The sequence below is a fragment of the Xenopus tropicalis genome, chromosome 5 (assembly GCF_000004195.4).
Source record: "Xenopus tropicalis strain Nigerian chromosome 5, UCB_Xtro_10.0, whole genome shotgun sequence".
NCBI classification, from domain to species: Eukaryota; Metazoa; Chordata; class Amphibia; order Anura; family Pipidae; genus Xenopus; species Xenopus tropicalis.
The window spans coordinates 45,104,304-45,128,410 of NC_030681.2; the positions used below are offsets into that span (position 1 = coordinate 45,104,304).

At 37.5% G+C, this 24,107-nt stretch overlaps 1 protein-coding gene across 1 annotated transcript in view; it reads left to right on the forward strand.

Moving 5' to 3' along the window:
• Positions 1–2,759: 2,759 nt before the first annotated feature.
• The window catches only part of vit (vitrin), a 55,604-nt gene continuing 34,256 nt past the window's right edge, over positions 2,760–24,107 (forward strand). The window contains exon 1 of the mRNA XM_002934462.4: positions 2,760–2,975. The gene's annotated coding sequence lies outside the window, so the exon portion shown is untranslated. The remainder of the gene's footprint in view (positions 2,976–24,107) is intronic.

Here is a 24,107-nt window from a genome sequence, read left to right on the forward strand (position 1 = left end):
AGTCATCTTTTTCATGTTTACATTTATTCACACCTTAATGTAGTCATGTTAAACATCCCTGTGCAAAGTTCTTCTAGTTAATCAGTGAACAGGTATTGTATGGCCACTGGTGGAGACATGTAATTAGTGCTATATACATAAAGCCTAGAGTTGCTGAAACATACATTATGCCATTTATAATATATTGTATGATACTATACTGGGACACATTATTTAATTATTGGAAGAGTTTTTAAATCCAAAGGTATCCAGACAACCATTCTAAAATAGCAACTTCTCATAAGAGCTGTTAATTGGAAGCATGGATGTTTTATTGAACTACCACATGCAAGCCTAAATCTTGCCATATAATAATAGGAGTGGTGCAAAGATCTATGCCATTGGACTCTGGGAAGGGTTCTCTGAGTGATGAATCTGGCAGTTTGGGTTTGGTCGATTCTAGTAGAACTGCTACCTGCCTGAATGTGGAAGGCAACTATGAAATTTGGCAGAGGACAAATAGTGGTCTTGGAAGTCATAGTTTGGGCTAGGGTGATGGTTCCAGCCTATGCAAACCTTAATGCTATAGTTTATAATTTCATTCTTAACAATTGCATTCTTCCTGGGGAAGGCCCTTTGTCCCCATGCACAAAGTGAGGTCTGTGCAGGGTCAGTTTGCTGAAATGGGAGAGGGAGAATCTGACTGATCTGATCTCAACCCATCTGAACATCTATGGGATGAACTAGAACACCATTTGCAAGCTAGGCCTAATCACCCAACATCACTAATGCTCTTGGGGTTGAATTAATGTTCCAGCATCTAGTAGAAACCCTTCCTAGCAAAGTTGAGAAACTCATAATAGTAAAGGGCAGAATGTATAAAACCCTGGGTTTCAGAATGAGATGTTGGGCAGGTAGTTGTCCAGATACTTCTGGACTCTTTTTCCAAAAGAAAAAAAGAAAGGGGGCAAGCAAAGTGGAATGAAAAATAAACATAGACTGTAGGATGTAGATGGGAGTAGGTAGACAATGTGAAGAAGGGAGACAAAGTAAAAATTAGAAAAGCATTATGAGCATAGAAAAATGTTATAGAAAGTGTGAAAGTGTGTCATGGAGGAGGGACAAGAATGTGCAGTTCTAGTGTAGAAACAAAGAGGTGGATATGTCCCATATGTTATGTAATGATTAAGTGGTAAAGCCTGTCTGCAGCCCTCAAACTATGCTGAATTCATTTCAACAGACAAAACTAGACATCAGAGTTGTAGTTGTGACCTCACTTGTGTATTATAAGTGATTGAATAGCCCCTATGAAAATGTTTTATGACATATAATAATCTCCATAACTATAGCCAAGTTGCAGTTCTACAGCTGCACACTACAGCTCCTGCCAGTCACTGGTATAGATACACAGCTTAAGAGCTTCACACTAAGCTTCTATGATACATGTGAAAACAATTCTTTTAAATTTATTTCATGTTTGTATAGAGTTGCTGAAGATGCTGCCATAAGATTTTCAATATGAGGCTATTATATAAATGTTTGCATTGAGCCTCAAAATATTTAATGTTGTTTACTCAAGTAGAGGATGATTGGAAAACGTGATTTACTTCAAATGCCAAAGCTATATCCGCTTCATGTTTGTTTAAGGAAATGGATCTTCTGGTACTATATGGTTGTATATGGTTGTTAAAAATGAAGGGATAGTGAGATTCTAGCTATGTATTCTATCTGGAACTTCATCCCTCAAATGTATAAAGAAAAGAAATAAAATAAAAACAACAATATACCAATGTTCTTTACCATTGTCATGATTATCATACAGACAAGCCACTCAGCACAAACATACAATCAAGCACATATCCAATCCCTATGCATACATATCTGTACATTTACACTTTAGGTGAATGGGGAAGACAAACAACTTCTTTCTCTCCATTTTCCCTATGCCCATTTTGATGTGTTCTGTGCTTATATGGCACTCATTTGAATTGAACCCCTATCTTGAAGATCTCTTCTCGCTTTGTGCCCCCAGTAAATTTTTGGAGGCTTAAATATTTTAGGATCTTTATAACAGACCAAATCTAGGGTCATAGGGCAAGTACAGGGCATTTGCAGTTAGTTTTAGGGCTATGTAATATGTGGTGCTAGACAAACTCATTGTAATTCCATTTGAACTGATGTTTAATTCCAGTTTTATGAGTTTTTACTTTGCATTATCAATAACTATTTGGAGGCAGCTATAGGTGGGGAAGTGCACAGAGTGTTAAAAAACACAGCAACTTGAACCTGTTTTTGGCACTTTGCCTCACCAATGATAAACACCTCCCACACTAATTGTGATCATAAATGAACACAAAAGTTTTCATTTATTAAAATTGTTAAACCTTTTCACCAGTGCAGGAACCTACAGCCTTGACCATTTATCATTTGATTATTTCAGTTATTGATTTGCTTACTTGGTTTACAACACTGACTCAAACATCCCTCTGTAAATAATAAGCTAATCACAGGTTAATTTCAATGGGTTACTAGCCATTATTAGAAAATCAGCCCCACTAAATTTACTATATATATATATATATACTCTGTATACAATTGTGTATTTTTACTTTGTCCTGGCCATACATTTCTTACTTTTATTCATTTTCTAAATTCATATATCATCATGCTGGTGCTGCTGCGAGAATAATCTCAGCTGTCAGATGTGTATAAAGAAATCCTGACAAGGGAGAGGGGAAAGATGTGGGAGGGTGTTGAAATTTAAAAGGGGACTGCCTTATTCAGGAGCCAAATCAAAGTGAAGACCTGTGTGTTAGGGCAGTGTGCCTTGCACTGTGTGCAGAGATCAATGGGAATGTCTGACTGAGCAGGGGGAACGTTACAGAGTTGGGATTCCCAGGTTGTTTGGACATTATCAAGAGTTACACACTCTGGACAACAACGTGATTGTGGTGCAGTGAATCAGGCAAAATCATCCCACAGTGTGTCCCTTAAAGGTAAGAGCTTATATTCTATTCTGAACCTATTCTACTCTGTGACTTGTACACGCACACTTAGCAATATCTGCTCTGGGTTTTCTACCTGCTGATTGTTTATAGGGTAAGTGGCAGAATGCACTCTGCTGAACTAACTAATCTGAAATATTTCTGTGATTTACAGCTTTGTGATTTTGCTTCTAAGTAACCATGTCTGGAGCTAACACTATCAATGTATGATCCTTTAGATTTCAAAATCTGAAATCGTTAGGTTTTTTTTTAAGGGAGGTCATTATATTTATCAGCAGGACATATTGTTCTGAAAATATTGTAGTGGTTTTCCTATTGTTGTCTATTGGGCACAGAAATCCAGATCTGTGGCAAGCACATTGGCAACTTCCACTTGGTATAAATGCAAATATGGCTAGAAGGGATTTTTTTTTCACTTTGGGCTATGAAATTATATCAGTACAAAATAAACATTATGCATACATATGATATAACAACCCAGTGCTGAATGTCCATGTGTAATTTTGCAAATACAGCTTTATTTTGTGCACTATTTTTTAATAAATTGAGGGGGCTTATTTTCTGTTACACAAGTGACTTCCCATTGCACGTATGCACGTGTGTGTTTGTGTATACACATATATGCATATAAGTTAAAATTGTATTATGGTTATATTCCATGAGTCACTGTTGAACTGCAACTTTTTACATTCCCAAACAGCCTTGGGAAACAATTTGGGTGCCCATATTAGGACATCATTTTGGAATCCTCTTTGAATTAAAGTTTGAATCGTTATGATTGAAAGCCCAGAAGCCATTTAGTCTAACAGTGCCACTAAAAATAACATAGCAAGGCACACTCCAGATGTGGCAGATTATATAAAGACACCCTCCAGAAATTCACATTTCTGACTCAGACGGAATGCAAGACTAGGAAATAATGAATCTATCACATCTGCTCATCTCTGTGCTATCACATTAGATTTATGGAAGATTTTTAAAATGTGAGATCTGTGGGACTAGTAGGAACATGACTAAAGTGCCCGGAGCAAGCATTTGAAGTGCATGTTTGGAAGAGTAGAAATGGACTGTGTTGCTAACAGCTCTTTAGCACTGAGTCAAGCTGAGCAAAGAATTAAAATGACAGGGTCTGACTGTTAGCAACACATTGACAAAGGATGCTAAAGCACAGTTATTGGGATTGACAAAATAATCTGTCCAGTGATTATTCTTGAGGCATGTAGATTATATTGATAAATGGTTTAAGCAGTTACGTCTCACCACATTGGACTGCATTTTTTCATATGACTTGACAGTTGTTATGATGTGTTTGTTGCCTAGATGATCTAAATGCCTTTCATGTAACTCCTGCCCAACAGGGGGTTGAATACATGTGGGAGTGTTTATTCATGGAATGGTTGATTGGCTTTAATGATGACATTAGGAACTGGCAGTAGAATGAAACCATGGTACTTGGTTTGGCTACCTAAACTTGCAGCCAGTCAAGTCCTCTGAAAAAAAACATTGACGTTGCTGTATGAAATGTATGGCAATGCTGCTTTTATTATTGTGTATTCCGTGAGAGCCCCATTTAGGGATGGCTTTAAAGTTTACCACTCATATTTACCCGATAAATGTTTGGTCATTCCAGAATGTCATGTTTGCTCAGCAGATTAGTAGGCAGTTTTATCTGTCACAGGAAAATGATAATATTTGGATTATTTTATAGTTTGTGTGCAGTGCAGAATACTTACACAACTTTACAGATATCACTGTAAAAGCCACTTTTTGCATCTAAAAACTCATTTCTTCTTATTAAATGTCCTGTATAAAAATCTACTGATGAATAAGGCACCACAAGCTTTATTGTATGAGGTCTTAGATATATCTATTAGTAATATTCTCTGTTTAAGCACTTTTTCCCAATGTAAGTCAAAACTGCCCAGTATTTCTTCATTAGTAAGAGCTTCTATACTCTTTATTAGCTTAATCGTTCTTCTCTGGACCCCCTATGTCCCTTTAAAGTAAGCTCTTATGAGCAGGGCCCTCTGATTCTATTGTTACTATTTATACCCTTGTTTTTTAAACTTTTTAAGATCCCTGTTTGTTTAAATTTATTGTGAAGTGCTGCGTAATTTGCTGGCACTATATAAATAAATAAATGATGATGATGATGATGATGATGATACCAACTGCGTATTTTAGATGGGACTTTTAATAAAAAACAGTACCTTGCTAGTCATTGCACTGTTGTTTGTTTATTATCTACAAGCAGGTCATTCTTTACAAAGGATTTGCCAACCATAGTCCTGTTTAATGTATAAGTAGTCTGTGTTTTAAATCCCATGTGTTATTACCTTACATTTTATCAACAATAATTTTCATCTGCAAGGATTTCACATCCTGGATGGGTTTAATTGCTACACATATGTTTTGCACCATCAGCAAACACAGACACGTTGCTTCAGTTCCCTTTGTTATAAATATACAGATTAGATCAAAAAGGACCCAATAGCACACCTGACTGCCAACCGTCATGCCGTCTAGTCCTTAAACAGAACCAGCACAAAGGAACATCTTGCATGATATTGCAGTAAACTCAAAGATGGAGAGACAAGAAGACTGCCATGGCTATAGAGAATAGAACAAATGGCTCCTATATTAAAGGGGTCAAGGACAGAAAAACAGAAAACCTGATATATAATGAAATCAAATTAATCTAAACCCTCTGGAAAAAAATAAGTTAGAAGACATTTAGTTATGAAGTTAAAAATTATGATCCTACAACAAAAACACAGATGTCTTAATGTTTACTTCTCCATGACAATGTTTGCTGCTGGGATTCTTTTTCCATGTAATAAAGTTATTGGCAGGTAATATGTGAAATACAGAATTCTGTCTGTGTTGGCTTTAAGCATATTTATTATTTTGATTATAAATGTGCAAGACTTAATGCAAACTGAGGGATTTTTCATCACATGAAAATTGATGAAATGAGGAAAAAGGACCTTATAAGTCAATGTATTCTATCTAACAGGCCAGACTTGGGCAACACGAGTATATGCTGAAACATTGATATAACTATCCTTGCCTGCAAATTTATATATGCAACAATAATGTCTTTCTTTCTTTGTCTGCCATTCTAGTACAGAACTAAACTGAAAATATGGGGGAAGGTGTGAGCCACAGTTAATACATGTTAATATTGTCTTGGCCCACCCCAAGATTAAAAGTTGTTGGTAAATCATAAATGCTAATTAGCAGTTGGCTGGATCTGACAAGACACCAGTTTTATAAGTGGTCTTTAAGATTAGAACACGTTTGGCTGATTGAGTAGCTATTATTAGAAAGAAAATAATTTCTTTGCCATGAAATGACAAGCAGTGGGCATTATAGCAGTAATCCCAATAAGAAAAAGAGTGAGCTCATTAAAGGCGACGTGTTGGTATTATCAGTGACTAAATATTAGAGCTTAACTTGTAATCATAGAAGAAGATGAATCTTCCTCACTAGACTTAAAGAAATACAGTGATAATTCCTCCTGTTCCTCTCAAGAAGAAACATATGAAATAACTGCACTAATAAATATTTGGGTTAGCAGAGTTTGGTGCATTTAACTATATGTAACAAGGCTGCAATAGAGTGATTGTGGAACTTACCAATATACACACATTCAAACAGAAACCTAAAGATGTACCCACAAGCTGGGCAGCTTCTCTCTGGGAACCATCTGAACCAATTATGGAACTTCTTTTTACAGCCTTCAAATAACTTACAGGTTATCCCTTTTGGTGATGAACCAATCAGCCCGGCTAGCTAGAACTTTTCATCTTTATCTAGAGTGCCTGCAACAAAATCTGTCCTCATGTATTTTCACCCCACCAGTCCCATTTTCAGTGAAACAACTTCTGGAATATATTAAAATCCAAGATCCTTGTACATTTTTCCACCACTTTAAAGTGATAAAAGAACCATAGTTGAACTCATACCCTGCTGACTATTCCAGTGGGGATCATCTGACTTCCCAGCACCAATATGACATCAACTTCTCTTACAACAGGGTCTACTCTAACAATAGAAACGTCCCTGAACAGCTGGTGGGGCTATCATTTACCATCCCCTCAAAGATCCTTCCAAGGTTTCTTATTCATACACACTGCCGGGGACTCTGAACTACCAAGGAGGTGAATATTTCCTTCCACATCAAGTTAAGCAGATGTAACACAATCTATTAGGTAGCCGATGACAGCCCTAAAGCAATTCTTTGTGACATTTATTGTGTTTGCTTTCATGGGATATTATCTTGTTGGGTTTCTTGGATTCTACCTTTAATATTGATGGTAAATGGGTCTCAGATTCAGTACTTTGCACAATTTAGACTGGCATGGTCATTTCAATCTGTAGGGTGAGGCAATTAGTATACAATAATCAAAATCCACATTCCTACCACACATTGGGGTTGATTCACTAAAGGTCGATAAGCGGTATTGCATGTTTTTTTGCTTCAAATTGACGCTATAAATAATGACTGATTCGTCAAAGTGATTTTGCATGGGTTAAATTGCGTGCTACTGCAATGCATTAATTTTAACGCATGCGTTAATTTGCGAGTAGAAATAATACTAACGCATGATTCACAAACACATATGAAGCGTTAAACACGCTAAATATCGCATTAGTCTGTGTGAATATTAACACCTACTTGGGGCAGGCGGTACTTAAAGAAAATTGTGGTTTGGGAGCTTTTGGCAACACAACATGGACTTTGCAGTGGGATTTTTTCAAGTATGTGTTGGCCCTAGAGTGATGCAGCCTCCAGTTTTCAGGGAAATGGTCATTTTCAGAAAAGTGGTTTTACGTGCGTTAAATCATGCGTTACATTGTGCGCTAATATAGCAAGCAGCAAAATATATTGCACACAGCGGGAATTAACGCAACAATGCAAGAAAAACACTCATCGCGACTTAAATAATGCAAACAACATTGCGTCTAAATTAACGCAAGTATCCTTTTAATGAACCGTCGCAAAAAATAAGGAGCAAAAAAATGTTTAATGCATGCTATAAATAGCGCTCGTTTTAGTGAATCAACCCCATTGAAGGAAGCTTATGTTGAACCATAATAATTGAAAATATTCAGAAAAAACAGGCTAATTAACAGAGACTTTATCAGAAATGTGAGCACAGAGCTGAAAAGGAATGAGAAGATGAATTTTCCAAGGCTAAATGTTGAACCATGCTGAAGAACACAAAAGTCAAAACTGCCAAAAATGATAATCAGTTTTAAAAATGCTAACAATACCTGACGACTCTGTTGCCGAATACTGATGGGCCACAATGGTTACCCAGAATGTGCACCAATGTATTTTCAGACTACAATTGCGGAGTATGGCTACTCACAATGCTTTCCATTGATGTCAGCTAAAAACATCCCTTGGTGACCCCTGCTGTTTTGATAATGAAAAGGTCTTGTGTGCCATGCATTTAAATGTGAAGAAGGAATTCTTTGTTAAAGGTGAAAGTAAAAAGTGTGAAAGCTTGTCTTGTGGTCTATATATTTAATAAAAATACGATTATGTCAACTAAATATGCTAATCAAAAGCAAACATGCGTTTGAGAGTTTGAAGATTTTATCTTCCTGGACTTTAAATGGACAGAATTAAGCTTTCAGACTGGTTGTAAATCCAAGAATTGGTCAATACTCAAATAACTCAAGAATGCTTACAGCAGCCAATATAGTATATATAAGTTAAATCAGAGATACAAGGATTATATAAAGTAAACACATAAACAGACTATTACCGTAAAAATGAAAATATAATTCTAAGCAACTTTCCAGTATGTATTCATCAAAAGCTGTAAATATAATTGCTATTAAAAGAGATATCTGTCTATTTCTTGTTATTCTTTACATTGCTGGTCCTGACTATTAAAACACTGTAGTGAAGCCGCCTGATTAACAGATCTGTAAATGAATTCAAATCCGTGCTTCTTAGTGCTCTTTCTAAAAGCACTCGGGTCTGGCTGCATTCTGCACCTAGTGCCGCATTGGAAATCCAGTGCTAGGTACAGTCCCAGTGGGCAGAAGGCAGCCCTGTTCTTATGGCAAGCGGTAAATAAAGGGCTTCATCACTACGCCCTGCTGGTACCACCTAACTTGTATATCTGAATGATGCCCAAGTTAGTGGGCAATAAGGGGACAGAAGTAGGGACCTCTTCCTGCCTCCCCTCACCGGCCCCACATTAATGCAGGCAGGGCTCTATTTATGGGGGGAACACAGGTCTCTGCACTGCAGTTTTACAGAGGCCTAATGAAATTAAGAGAAGTAACGACTTAGTAAATGACCCCTATATAGTTTTGGTGAGAGGAGGGCTGCCTACTGTATTGGTTCAAGAGCAAAAACCAGCTGTGCAGAAAGCAACAGGCAAATACTGCTTTCACTTGCAATTAAATGTACTAATTACTTTAAAACCATTAAAAATTTTAAATTAGTGCACACTGAAAACTTGCTTTCTCTCATTAGGCAAAGTTTTATGTTTAGGCTTCAATCCCCTTGCACGCTATGCACACTGTACTCATAAGGTTGCAGGGGTGGCTACCCTTATCACTGCCGGACATCAAACAACTGAAGAAAAAAAAGAAACAAAATTTCAGCATTTTTTTGGCGGATGTTTTAAAATTGTATAGGAACAAAAAAAAAGCAAGTGTGCCATGTTCCCTGCAGTAAAACTGTTTTGTCATAAAGTCAGCTTGCTGCTATAGCTTCTGATATACTCTTCTGTTATCAACACAGGAATGCAGGAAGCTGTATTGTGGCAATAAAAGCAGCAAGCTTATCTTGCCAACATCACTAGCTATAGTGACCCTTACAGCTATATCAGGAACTAGGAGTGAGGTGTGGCTTTTCTTAATTATGTGAATAAATGGCCTTGTTTGACCCTGTTTGACTCTGGTCAGTCACCTAAGAAGGCCCACCCACCAAGAAGTAATATAATAATGCTAATGGCATGCCGGCTCAATGAAACCAAAGAAAAACTAATGCAAGATGCAGGTAATCTTTGAATACTTATGTTTAAGCTCAAAATTCCAAGTCACTTTACAATAATGCATCATTGCTGACCATGTTTGTATATAGTGCAAATAATGACGTCTCAGGGCTCTGGCACACGGGGAGATTAGTCGCCCGCGACAAAACTCCCTGTTCGCGGGCGACTAATCTCCCCGAGTTGCCTTTCACAGCCATCCCACCGGCGAAAATGTAAGTCACCGGTGGGATGGCACACGCGGCAGCGCGATTTCGCGCAAATCGCCGAAAAACCCTCGCGAGGCAACTTCGGCGATATGCACAAAATCGCGCCGCCGCGTGTGCCATCCCACCGGCGACTTATATTTTCGCCGGTGGGATGGCAGGGGAAGGCAACTCGGGGAGATTAGTCGCCCGCGAACAGGGAGTTTTGTCGCGGGCGACTAATCTCCCCGTGTAGCAGAGCCCTCACTAGTAGAAATAATTATCAAATGTGTGAAAAAGCTCATGAACTGTACTTTTCTATAATTACCGCCTGCCTCAAGTAGGTGTTAATTTTCTCACGGACTAATGCGATATTTAGTGCGTCTAAGTGTTTGTGAATCATGCGTTAGTGTTATTTCTGCACGCTAATTAACGCATGCGTTAAAATTAACTCATGTGGTTGTGCGTAAATTAACGCATGCAATGTGCGACTTAACGCAAGCGGTAATACTGTAGTGAATCGTGCATTAATTTTCGCGTCCATTTTAACGCAAAAAAGCGTGCAATGAAAATTAACGCACTTTAGTGAATCGGCCCTAAGATATGTAAGAAGAGTTAAATTGGTATCTGAACCCCATCATTCCCACATGACCACACCTATAGCACTTTTCAAGTTTGGATGTGGCCTTAGACAAGGGATCCCCAAATTTTTTTTACTCACAAGCCACACTCAGATGTAAAAAGTGTTGGTGAGCCACACAAGCATAAAAAAGGTTCCTTAAGGACACCACATAAGGGTTGTTATTGGCTGTTTCGTAGCCTTATGTGGACTGCTGGCCTGCAGGAATTTCTGCTTGGAGTAAAACTGTGTCTCTGTCTTCGACAACTTCAACTCCTCCAAGCCAGAAACTTAAAAATGGCCACCTACTTTGAGGCCACTGAGAGCAACATCAAAGGGGTGGGGTGCTGAGCAACATGTTGGATAACGGGACATCACTGTATATATTTATAGCCAAGGATTGGAAGATAACATTCTCTCTCTCTCTCTCTCTCTCTCTCTATATATATATATATATATATATATATATAAAATAGTCCATAGGGTGCACATCATTTGCAGCAACAAAACCTGCTTGCTAGTACAAAAAAGTGAAATGGAACAAGGACAGCATTCCTAGGATTTAAAGAATTGTGAGCAAAATGTAAATGCAAAAATAGAAAGGTTTATTACTCAACGTTTTTGTCTCACGCAGAAACCTTCATCTGGAGTGCAAAAATAGAAAGGTTTATTATTCGACATGACATTTCGGTCTCACACAGAAACCTTCATCTGGAGTGATTCGGTCCAGATGAAGGTTTCTGTGTGAGACTGAAACGTCATGTCGAATAATAAACCTTTCTATTTTTGCATTTACATTTTGCTCACAATTCTTTAAATTCTAGGAGTGCTGTCCTTGTTCCACTATACATATATATATATATATATAAATGAAGAAGAGTCGCACATACAGAGACTTAAAAAAGAACAAAAGATCTTTCTAAATCCAACGTTATGAACACTAAATGTGTTCTTCTTCAGGGCCAAAACCCTGAAGAAGAACACATTTAGTGTTCGAAACGTTGGATTAATAAAGATTTTTTGTTCTTTTTTAAGTCCCTGTGTTTTTTAAGCTTAAGTGCTTCAAGGAAAACATTATAACAGGTATAGGACCCGTTATCCAGAATGCTCGGGAACAAGGGTATTCCGGATAAGGGATCTTTCCGTAATTTGGATCTCCATACCTTAAGTCCGCTAAAAAATCAATAAAACATTAATTAAACCCAATAGGATTGTTTTGCATCCAAACATGATTATTTATATCTATGTTGGGATCAATTACAAGGTTCTGTTATATTACTACAGAGAAAAGGGAAATCAGTTTTAAAATTCTGAATTATTTGATTAAAATGGAGTCTATGGGAGACAGGGTTTCCGTAATTCGAAGCTTTCCGGATAAGGGGTTTCCGGATAAGGGATCCCATACCTGTATATATTGACAAATAATTATTACTACTCTGATGTCTTATAAAATGGCTAATTAGTGTAATAGTTTCTTAAAACAGTACATAATATACCCAAGGAATTGGCCAAGCCAAACTAAAGAAACACCTTACTTGTCCCGGTCGATGCTTGTGACTGTAATTAGAAGGCATTAGACCCTTTTTCTTGTTAAAGTTCCAAAGAAAAACATTGTGATTCTGCATAGGAACACAAACACATCTGTCAAAACAAGTTTAGCAAACTTGTTTACAAACTTAATGTTTGTACAAATTAGAGAGAAGCACAAAACGCCATACAATACGAATGTATTCTCAGGGAACTCCCACTAAGGGTTTTAAAAAGATTTGAAAAGCTTGAAAAAGCTTTGCAAATTAAACAAGAAACCTATATTCTTTTTTATTTAAATATCCATACCTGTTATAAATGTATTTAAAAATCTTAGGTTTTATTCATATATTGCCACCCCACCTTTATACCTTAAGGTGGCCATACACGTGGCGATCTGACGATGTTTCGTGCGACCATCGGTCGCACGAAACATCGTCAGATGTGCCACACACCATTCAGGGCTGAATCGGCAGGTAAGGAGGTAGAAACAATAGGATTTCTACCTCCTTCTGCCGATTCAGCTCTGAAGGGAGATTTTGATCAGGCGCCTTCTATGGCGCCCGATCAAAATTTTCCAACTGGTCTGATCGGCTAGTCGGCCGATATCAGCAGGTTCCTGCGATATCGGTCGACTCGCCGACATACCATACACGCACCGAATATCGTACGAAACGAGGTTTCGTACGATATTATCGGTGCGTGTATGGCCACCTCTGACCTCCTCACATTACCCATTTCTATTCAGCTGTCTATGATTTTCTAGATTTTGGCACGTTACTAAACTTGCCTTCATATCAGTGTCCACAAAATGGCACCTGCAACACAGAAAAGAAGTTTTTATAAACATTTATGTTTCTGCTGATATTGTTTCAGGTATAATACAATGTACCAAACAATAAAAGTTTTAACCCACTTTGCTCCACTGACTCCCTACAAGCCGATACATTGTAGCAGAATAGCTGGGATCATGAAAGTCATTGACAAAACAAATCATTTATAGGCTCACATTTCTGACAATAAACGCAGCTCATATGGCTGATGAGGAGAAGCAATAATAAGCTACCGTGGATGGAAAGTATTATAAAGGTGTTTTGTGGTTTTGCTTTTCAGCTCTGCACAGAGAATGTGTACATGTAACACCACAGTGAATAATTACTGGATCAGATGTCAGATCACTAATGTCATGGCCTTAACATTACTTTGAACAATGTCCCACAGTTATGTTATGATAAATCCACAAATAATTATTATGGCATCTGGAGCAAGCGGATTGCATATTATAAGGTTCTAATACTGTAGAGAACATTCTAATTAATGCAGGTTTATTTATCCAGTAATGCATGGTTGTGTGTATTTAAACACAACTTATCTATAATTATCAATATCTGTATATCAGTAAGCCAATACGACTATCACTTTGATTCTGTATGCTCCTTTCTAAAGGGAATTGTGGGTTACACAGGGGACAACTCTCTGCTGTGTGTTCAAACCTGTGTTTAGGGCTGGAAGCCAGAGTGTGCCGGAAGAAAGGCATGGGCTGTGATCCAGTACACGTATTTGCACTGTTTTTCCCCAGGAAATAGTTCACACCTGGTAAACGCAGCACGGCAAGGTGGTATATCCCTATAAACAGAGCAAGGCAGCAGGGACTGGTTAGTGAGATTTTGGAAACCCATTCCTCTGAGAAGCAGAATGCTAGGACGCAAGGAGGGCAGGAGTGCAACCACTGACCTTCCTGGAATCAGCCATTTCATTTCACACACAAAACGGTGCTTTTTGTCACATATGGGGGAGATTCATTAACATTTTTGTGGTTTCATCTTTTTTTAAAACCACAACTAAACTTATTTCCATGAATGGCAATCATTTACTAAAAAATCCAAATTGAAAAAACAAATAAAGAACAAGTTGCAGAGAAAAATGGGGAAATGCAACTTTTTCAATTTGATGCATGAAAACACTACTTCATATAGTCACACAAACGCCAGCATCAAACAAACCTGAAAACAGCAAAGCAAAAAAACGATCTTCCAGTTCCATTGACTTCTACATGAACTCAACAAGTTTTAGCTGGCATATATTTGCATTCTGAATTGTTGCAGTTTTGTTGCAAAATTGCATTTTTTTGTGACAAATTCGAGTTTTCAGCGACAAAAAACCCAAACTGAAAAAATGAAGCATTAGTAAATGCCCCCTAGGGGTTTGGATAACACACTTAGTAGTGTAGTATGTGTTGAATCAGAAACAGCAAGCTAATGCCAGATGTCTGCTATATTAGTACAATGATTAGTACAATGAAAGCAGAAGAGACAGCCAAAAATGTGCCAGGACATGCACCCAACATGTCTAATTATTTGTAGCGTAGTGATTTCTATTATATAATATCATATTCAATGGCCAAATTATAATAAAATATGGATGGCATGCAAAAAATTCCATGTAGCCCTTGAGTAGGCTGGGGGCATAATAGCACCTTGCAGGGCTTCTGGATTTGGACAGCTTAATGAGCATCTCCTTTTGTAACTTTTATAGGTTTTAATATCAGGACTCTTCGCAAGACACCTAAAGCATCAGTTGATTCTAGATCCGTATCTGTTTCAAGATCACATGAATAAGTTTAACATAGTTATGTTTCTGTAAATAGCATGCGCATAAATCATAAATACGACACCACATACAGTATGTCAGCATCCTCAGGCTACCGAGGGAGCATTGTGAACATTTCCGTATGATTTACAGACCTTCAAACTACAAGACTTTTGACTTCAACGTTATTTTTTATGTTTTCTAGAGCACTGATTGCTCATGTCATGCACATCTTGTCCCCATACACCCCATACTCATTGAATATAGGTGCTACTATGATAACATGGAGAAAGAGATCTGTGATTGGGAACAAATTGGGAAATCCTGATCAGTCCTATTCAGCACATTACAATGATGCTCCAAAGCCTGTTTTATATCTTGTCTCTTTAGTATCTTCCAGAAGGATCTCAGTATTTAGAAATTGCAGTGCTACAACTGGCACTGAGGGCTGCATATTAAAGTTGAGTTGGGCTTGTTCTGTTTGTTATGTTGTTTCAGAGCCCTCCTAGAGTCAGGGCTTGATCAGCGTCTAACTGGCTGAGCATGCTGGGATTTTTAGTTTGCAGCAACTAATGGATTTTTGGTTACCATATTTTTAACATCAAGTATTTTTCCTGTGGAATTAATCTATTAAAAATACAACATATCAATAAACTTCTACAATGAGGTAAACGGTCACTAAAGGGCATTTTAACAAAGGCGCTGTACAAATACACATATACTACAATACATCACAACTTTAATGGTGTGGTTGGCTGTGCAAAATCGCAATGTAAATTCAGGCATAAAAGTTTGCTTGAATAACACTTTTTAGACACCATTTAACAATACTTATCATCCCAGAAATTATTTGCTCCTTGAATTTGTCCCATTGACTTTAAAAGATTATGGGCCCGATTCACTAAAGTCCGAAATAAGGAGTGCTATTTATAGCATGCGTTAAAAATCTTATCACTTCTTATTTTTCGCTCGATTCACTAAAAGGACACTTGTCATAATTAAGAAGCGATGTTCTTGGCGTTATTTATCTTGCGACGACATATTTTCAAGCAACGTGCTGCATAATATGTTGTGCGCTGCGTAATATATTGCTTGAAAATATGCCGTCGCAAGATAAATAACGCCAAGAACATCGCTTCTTAATTATGACAAGTGTCCTTTTAGTGAATCGAGTGAAAAATAAGAAGTGATAAGATTTTTAGCGCATGCTATAAATAGCACTCCTTATTTCGGACTTTAGTGAATCGGGCCCTATGTGATTTCTAGACTGGTGTCATTTAAGTCTAGCATTAAACTAATACACACATTAATAAAATAATTTTATTACACACATTTTACAAAGTCTTGTGGCGTAAAATGTATATGCTTTTGTAAAAATGTCCCTCAGTCAAATACTGACTAGTTCAACTATGTCCAACTAGAATTCTAAAACAGATGTAGCCATATAAGGGGACCCATACTCCTGTTTGTATGATGCCACCATTGTACTATAATCTGGAACCCAGACATGTGACACATTAGCTAATTCTTCCACATCAAGTAAAAAGTTGGATAGCTCTGGCCTAACTGAATTTTCAAACATAAATATATAATTGTGGCTTCCTGAGATTTTGTGAAAAGGTAACTGAAATCTCTGTGCAGCACATGCATTGACCTGTACTTAGCACAAGTATGCAAGTGCCTTTAATTCTAGGGGTAGCACGCTTGTCAAGATTTATACAGTGGTGTGAAAAACTATTTGCCCCCTTCCTGATTTCTTATTCTTTTGCATGTTTGTCACACTTAAATGTTTCTGCTCATCAAAAACCGTTAACTATTAGTCAAAGATAACATAATTGAACACAAAATGCAGTTTTTAAATGAAGGTTTACGTTATTAAGGGAGAAAAAAAACTCCAAATCTACATGGCCCTGTGTGAAAAAGTGATTGCCCCCCTTGTTAAAAAATAACTTAACTGTGGTTTATCAATTTCAATTTTCAATTTCAATATCAATTTCTGTAGTCACCCCCAGGCCTGATTACTGCCACACCTGTTCAATCAAGAAATCACTTAAATAGGAGCTACCTGACACAGAGAAGTAGCCCAAAAGCACCTCAAAAGCTAGACATCATGCCAAGATCCAAAGAAATTCAGGAACAAATGAGAACAAAAATAATTGAGATCTATCAGTCTGGTAAAGGGTTATAAAGCCATTTCTAAAGCTTTGGGACTCCAGCGAACCACAGTGAGAGCCATTATCCACAAATGGCAAAAACATGGAACAGTGGTGAATCTTCCCAGGAGTGGCCGGCCGACCAAAATTACCCCAAGAGCGCAGAGACAACTCATCCGAGAGGCCACAAAAGACCCCAGGACAACATCTAAAGAACTGCAGGCCTCACTTGCCTCAATTAAGGGCAGTGTTCACGACTCCACCATAAGAAAGAGACTGGGCAAAAACGGCGCAAACCACTTTTAAGCAAAAAGAACATTATGGCTCGTCTCAATTTTGCTAAAAAACATCTCAATGATTGCCAAGACTTTTGGGAAAATACCTTGTGGGCCGACGAGACAAAAGTTGAACTTTTTGGAAGGTGCGTGTCCCGTTACATCTGGCGTAAAAGTAACACAGCATTTCAGAAAAAGAACATCATACCAACAGTAAAATATGGTGGTGGTAGTGTGATGGTCTGGGGTTGTTTTGCTGCTTCAGGACCTGGAAGGCTTGCTGTGATAGATGGAACCATGAATTCTACTGTCTACCAAAAAATCCTGAAGGAGAATGTCTGGCCATCTGTTCGTCAACTCAAGCTGAAGTGATCTTGGGTGCTGCAGCAGGACAATGACCCAAAACACACCAGCAAATCCACCTCTGAATGGCTGAAGAAAAACAAAATGAAGACTTTGGAGTGGCCTAGTCAAAGTCCTGACCTGAATCCTATTGAGATGTTGTGGCATGACCTTAAAAAGGCGGTTCATGCTAGAAAACTCTCAAATAAAGCTGAATTACAACAATTCTGCAAAGATGAGTGGGCCTTTTACAGAGCGCTGTAAAAGACTCGTTGCAAGTTATCACAAACACTTGATTGCAGTTATTGCTGCTAAGGGTGGCCCAACCAGTTATTAGGTTCAGGGGGCAATTACTTTTTCACACAGGGCCATGTAGGTTTGGATTTTTTTTCTCCCTAAATAATAAAAACCCTCATTTAAAAACTGCATTTTGTGTTTACTTGTGTTATCTTTGACTAATAGTTAAATGTGTTTGATGATCAGAAACATTTTGTGTGACAAACATGCAAAAGAATAAGAAATCAGGAAGGGGGCAAATAGTTTTTCACACCACTGTAACTGTGAGTCAGTGAGAACAATGCTGCATATCTAGAGCTATTAAAATATTATCATTTGCCTTTACAACAACTTTTTTGAATGCTCTTTAGTGATCAGAGTTTTGTGTTTGAACAACACAACAAAGAGTGCCTCAAGAACTACTAGTTATCCTAAAGTCAATCATGAGATTACACAGACAAAAGTGAATAAACTTGGAGTGTGAGTCGGGAGCTGTTATGTTGAATAAGGCATTACATTGAAAAAGTGCATTTGAAAAGTGCATGCATCCATGTTATCAGCCAAGCACAGGTGAATAATTTAAAAGGAGGTGTAGAGTTTGTAGGCATTGCTTGTATCAGGTAATCCATGAGATTCATTTTTAAGACACAAACCCCCATATGTAATAAAAGACACTAAGGGGCCCAGTCATTAAAATTCAATTTTTTTGTGGTTAAAATCATGATATGGAAAAAAATTCGGAGTAACCACAATAATTTCTGATGTTGTAAAATGTCACGAAAATGCTTTTATCGGTTGTATGAAAATATCGTAATTGCCTTCCGAAAGTCATGAAATTTTTGGGTCCGAACGTTCATAAACGGCACAAAATCCTTTCTGGCTTTGAAATCTTCACTGTATGGTTTTGGATACCTACCATAGGATTCCATAGGAATGGCACTCCAGAGATCCAACCTGGCGAAAAAATACAATACCAAAGCTTGAATGAAGTCTTTGCGAAAAGTACGACTTTTTAGTGGAAGTTAATGAAAACCATGAAAAAGTTGTGGAATATTAAGTAAATTATCGCAGACATTACGAAATGTTCTATAAGTTAGAAAAAATACGAATTTATCTCAAAAATACTTAATTGGGTTTAGTAAATGGGCCCCTAAGTTTGCCCAGGAGTAGTAACCCATAGCAACCAATAAGATATTTGCTTTTAAACAGGTGCCCAGTAAATGCTACCTGCAGATTGGTTGCTATGGGTTACTTTTCCTGGGCAAACTTAGCGCCTTTTATTATATAACCCCCAAAGAGATCTGTGGCCTGTGTTTTGTTTCTTAACAAGAGGCGATCAAAATGTTTCTATTTCCACTGCTGCTACATATAAATATTGTCTGGAGTTGAATAAGAGAATCGAATACTGGAAATTCCTCCATCCTGCATAATATTGTAGGAGCACCAGAATGTAAATTGTAATTAGAAAAAAAACTTTATGAGTCCCCTGTCAGTGACAGTATTACACAGACCTTCAGCAATAACTGTCTGACAGCCATAGGTTTGAACGATGCCTCCCTGCCTAAGGAAAGTGGATGCAGTTAAATACAATATCTGAGGGCCCATAGCATGGCACCTGTTTTGCCATTAAATGGCCATTTGCAGCAGAGGCCTCCTTATCTATAATAACTCTTGGAAGCAGCCTTGTAGTGCAGACTTTATTTCAGGCTTATTTATTACGTGTAAACGTATTTAATGCAGAATACTAACCACATTTGGAATCTTTGCAAAGGCAATACACAACCCTAGGTAACCATCTCTTTAGGCGCGTAGTTGACTTTTGCGGCATTTGTTTATTTGCGGGTGCACTGTACTCTGTGGTATTAAAAATTGCAGTGCTGTGCTTAATATTTATTGGGATCTTTCCTTTCCAAGCTACCTGACTTGCTCTTAGAGTTACCACCCGACTGCCATTTGACCGGCCCAGCCAGTAAATCTCCAGCTAGGATGTAATAGCCAATACATTTGTAATACCCTACAAATTTCTCCTTTCACTGACCCTCTGGACTAGACTACTAGACTAGATTACTCCTTATAAGGACAGACCTGTCCTTACCCTACAATCAGCCCATTTCCCCACCCACTCTGCCCATTTCTGCACCCTGTGACATCATCATCCCACCCCATGTTACTCCTCCGACCCAAAGGCCAGCATTACAAGAAAAAAAAATGTGTCGACCCTACTTGGTCTGAATTAACTAATTTTGTCTAATGACCCTCAACTGTCACTGAACTAATTAAATTGTTTGTACGGTTACATAATTGTGGAGTAACATATTGGAATATGTACTGATTGATTCCCCCGCAAGGCAAAATAATTGACTCCTAGCAGCTTACAGTAATCAGTGTTATGAAACATGCCTTTAACTCACCTTGGGGATATCATCATTGCAAAAAAAAAAAAAAGCCAACATGCTTGATTGCTGAAAACAGACTTCCAGTTCACTTCTGTGGCATTTCAATGGATTTTTTTCTGTGGCAAGAATTTTATTGTTTTATTTGTGTGCAGTCTCAGTTTGCTAAATCTCAGTCAGAGTTGAGATTTTGTGAGCGCATTTTTCCACGGTGCGTTTTTGGGGAAAATTCATTTTGTGCTGTGATCATAAATAAAAGCTAAATCCCAAACCCAAATTTTAATATATTTCTCCCTAAGGATTTAGGTTTAGATTAAGGAACAACATTTTTTGCCACACACGTCAATTTCTAAACTTCTCATTTTAGCAAGTCAGTGCAAATCATTACAAACTCAGCTGCAATTTTTGTTTGCTAAGAACCACGACAAGGATCAGGATAGGATTGAATGTTAATAAATCAGTCCCTAAGCGTTTCATCAAGTTTTAAATTTGGCTTGATTCCAAATCAAATCCTAGATGTGATACATGAGGGATTTTAGACAGAACCTTGGTCCACTGTGGCCTGATGTTTTAAAGACAGCTACATTAGCAGCCATAAAGCACAAATGAACCGCTGCTGTTATCCTTTATAGATTCCAAAGTCAAGCACAAAATGACTATCATGCTTTCAAAAATGTTAGCATTTAACATGATTATCTCTTTGACATAATCTGAGGCTCATGTAATAAAGCTATCTCTTATTTGTATTTATTTTTTTGTAGAATGTTAAAATTGTATTTTAAGTTATGTGTAGACATGTACTTTGCACAGAAAAAAATGCACATATGCATCCCTGGGGTAATGCTGAGTGTCTGTGCAGAGCAGGAGACTCGGACATAAATTCTTCCCCCATAACACAAAGTATCTGCAGGCTGTCTGAGTACTAAACTTTCATACACCTCATTGCCATGCAGGAAAATCGAAACACAATCTTGTCTTGACTGGCTCTTTACAACAGCAATTATACAGAATGGGAGGAGGACTTTAGGTGAGAGAATATAGACATTTTAGTAATCACGTCATACTATTCTTTACACATTATACCTAAATAACTTTTTGTTTTTAACAAAGGCCTAGCAGCTGAGGCTGAAACGAGAATTAATTATCAAGCAGACACTTCTGATAAAGAAAATAATGAAAAATATAATTTTAAATTAGCCTGGAGTATATTCAGTGGAGCCAAGATATTAACATCTGTATATCCATTAAAGTTTCATATATATCTCCATTTTCAAGTTACTTTTACTTTCAGCTAACAATTTCAAACACCATAAAATAGTCTGCATTTCTTGATTTACTAACAAAAAAATCTAAAATACAGGTAGAGACAGAGATGTATAAGCAGGGCCTTATGATCTTTCTGCTAAGATGCTTGGGTCACTGCCTTATTATGGCTAAAGCACACAACCCAAACCTGGACAGTCTTTCCTCTTAGTTTAATTGTTCTGTTCCTGTTACCAGTTTAGTTGCACGTCTCTGCACTCTCTCCAGCTCATTAATATCCTTCTTAAGGACTGGAGCCCAAAACTGCACTGCATACTCAAGGTGAGGCCTTACCAGGGACCTATAAAGAGGCAAAATGATGTTTTCATCTCTCTAGTTAATGGCCTTTGTTATTCACCAAAGCCCCCTAATCCATCTCAATTAGGGAGGATCCTAACACACTACTATTTAGTGTATAACTAGCATTTATGTTAATGCTATCAATGTGTACTGATGTGCATAACCTTGCATTTATCAACATTAAACTTCATTTGCCGATGTGCTGCACAGTTTTCCAATTTAGTCAGATCTCAGTGCAAAGCGGCAGCATCCTGCATGGAACTTATAGTTTTGCACAATTTAGTACAGGTATGGGATCCATAAACTAGAAATCTGTTATCCAGAAAGCTTTGAATTGCAGGTTCGCAATTTCCCATAGACTCCTAATTAGAAACTGTTCCATTTACCCCAAATCTTTGTAACCTATCCTTCAGCTAGCTCACAATCTATGTACAAACATTATGATCCAGATCAATATTTCTAAATGTTAATCCTTCTGTGTGGTACTGTATCCAATAGTGATGAGTGAATTTTTTCACCAGGCATGGATTCGCAACGAATTTCCGCATTTTGCCATTGGAGAATTGTTGCGAAACTTCAGTGAAAATTCACTGCAGAAAAATTCACCACAGGGAATTTTTTTTGTTGCGCGTCAAATTGGGCACGATCATGTCAAAAAAAATTTGTCTAGCAAGATATTTTGTGCATAAAATTGATTGAAACTGATTGACAATCAGGTTAAAGTCTGCCTGAACTGCCTGAAAAAATAACATGAATGGTCAACAGCAAGTGATCTGGACTTCTTTATAGCACCACAAGAATATATTTTAGCAATACTGTATATGTTTAGTAATTAGTTACTGAAATGAATATAATAAAAGAAACATTATTTCTATTGTCATATCCTCCTGAGTTCTTAAAGGACATGTTTCTTCCTGTGTTGAGTTTTTGTTTTTGAATGCAAGCTATGTGGGTCCAGTAATTGCTTCTTGCTGAAAGTTACCAAAATAGATGCCAGCCTCCTGCCCAGGAAGGGAGCAGTTCAAAGTAATCTTGCTTCCTCCAAACTACTAAAACCAGCACATAAATTAGAGGTTCCATCAAAATATATATATATGCCAATATTACAATGTGCTCTTTCATATAAGAGTAGCTTGTATTCTAGCTACTTGAAAACTAAATTACATTCTTTAAAGTTACAATAAAGGAAGATTTGCTTCTTCGTTTTTTGGTAAGAAAATACCATTAATCACAAAGCCAAATCTTTAAACACATTCAACTACAAATATATGAAATCAGTGGGATTCTACAGTAGACTTCCTTCGTTTTTAAATGAAAATATTAGTTGTTTCCTGCTCTGGTGAAAGTAACATTTGTCTGATCCAAATGAAAATTACAACTTACCACCTCTCATTAAGAGGGGCTGTCAAGGTATTTCAGAGGTTCAAATTCATCGTTCATAAGTCGCCACAGAAACCATTGGCTCGTGGTGAGCTGAAGCCTTCCTTGTGTTGTTTCAATTAACGATGCTGAAAGTTATGGGAGGCATAAGGAATTTCCCTCTCGTTTCCCTCATTTTAGTCAAAGAAAGGATTATACTAAATGAACACCATCTATTAGGAGAATTAACTATGTGACCAAATGAAGTTAGGTGCCCAAATACCTCACACCTTTGGAGTTAAATTGCTCACTGATTAATAGCCATTGCTGAGCATGGATGTAGAGAAGCAGAAACCAGTACAAAATATGGCCATCTGGGGAGCAAGAGGAGTTTAGAATGAAAAGACCTGAAGACCTGAATTCAGATTCAGAATCTGAATTCAGACAATAGTCTTTGTTTTTATAGGCTCCTAAACAATTCCAGTACAATTAATATTATATGTGTGGCACTTGTTTAAAATAAATGGTTAATCCTAGAGTTTTTCCTTACTATCACTTTATTAGTAATGGCTAGGCAATAGCTACTACTGCAGTCAAAGACTTCAGGTTAATGTCCCATGCGTGCTTGCTTATTTAGATTGGTGGCTTCCTAACTGACTAGCAAAAGCAAGACTTTAAATTATCTAGTCTGGTCGGCTCATGTAAAAGTCAGTTCTTTACTTATGGGTAGGGATTATCATTATTATTCTTGACATATTTCAGGGCTCACTAAATTCTATAA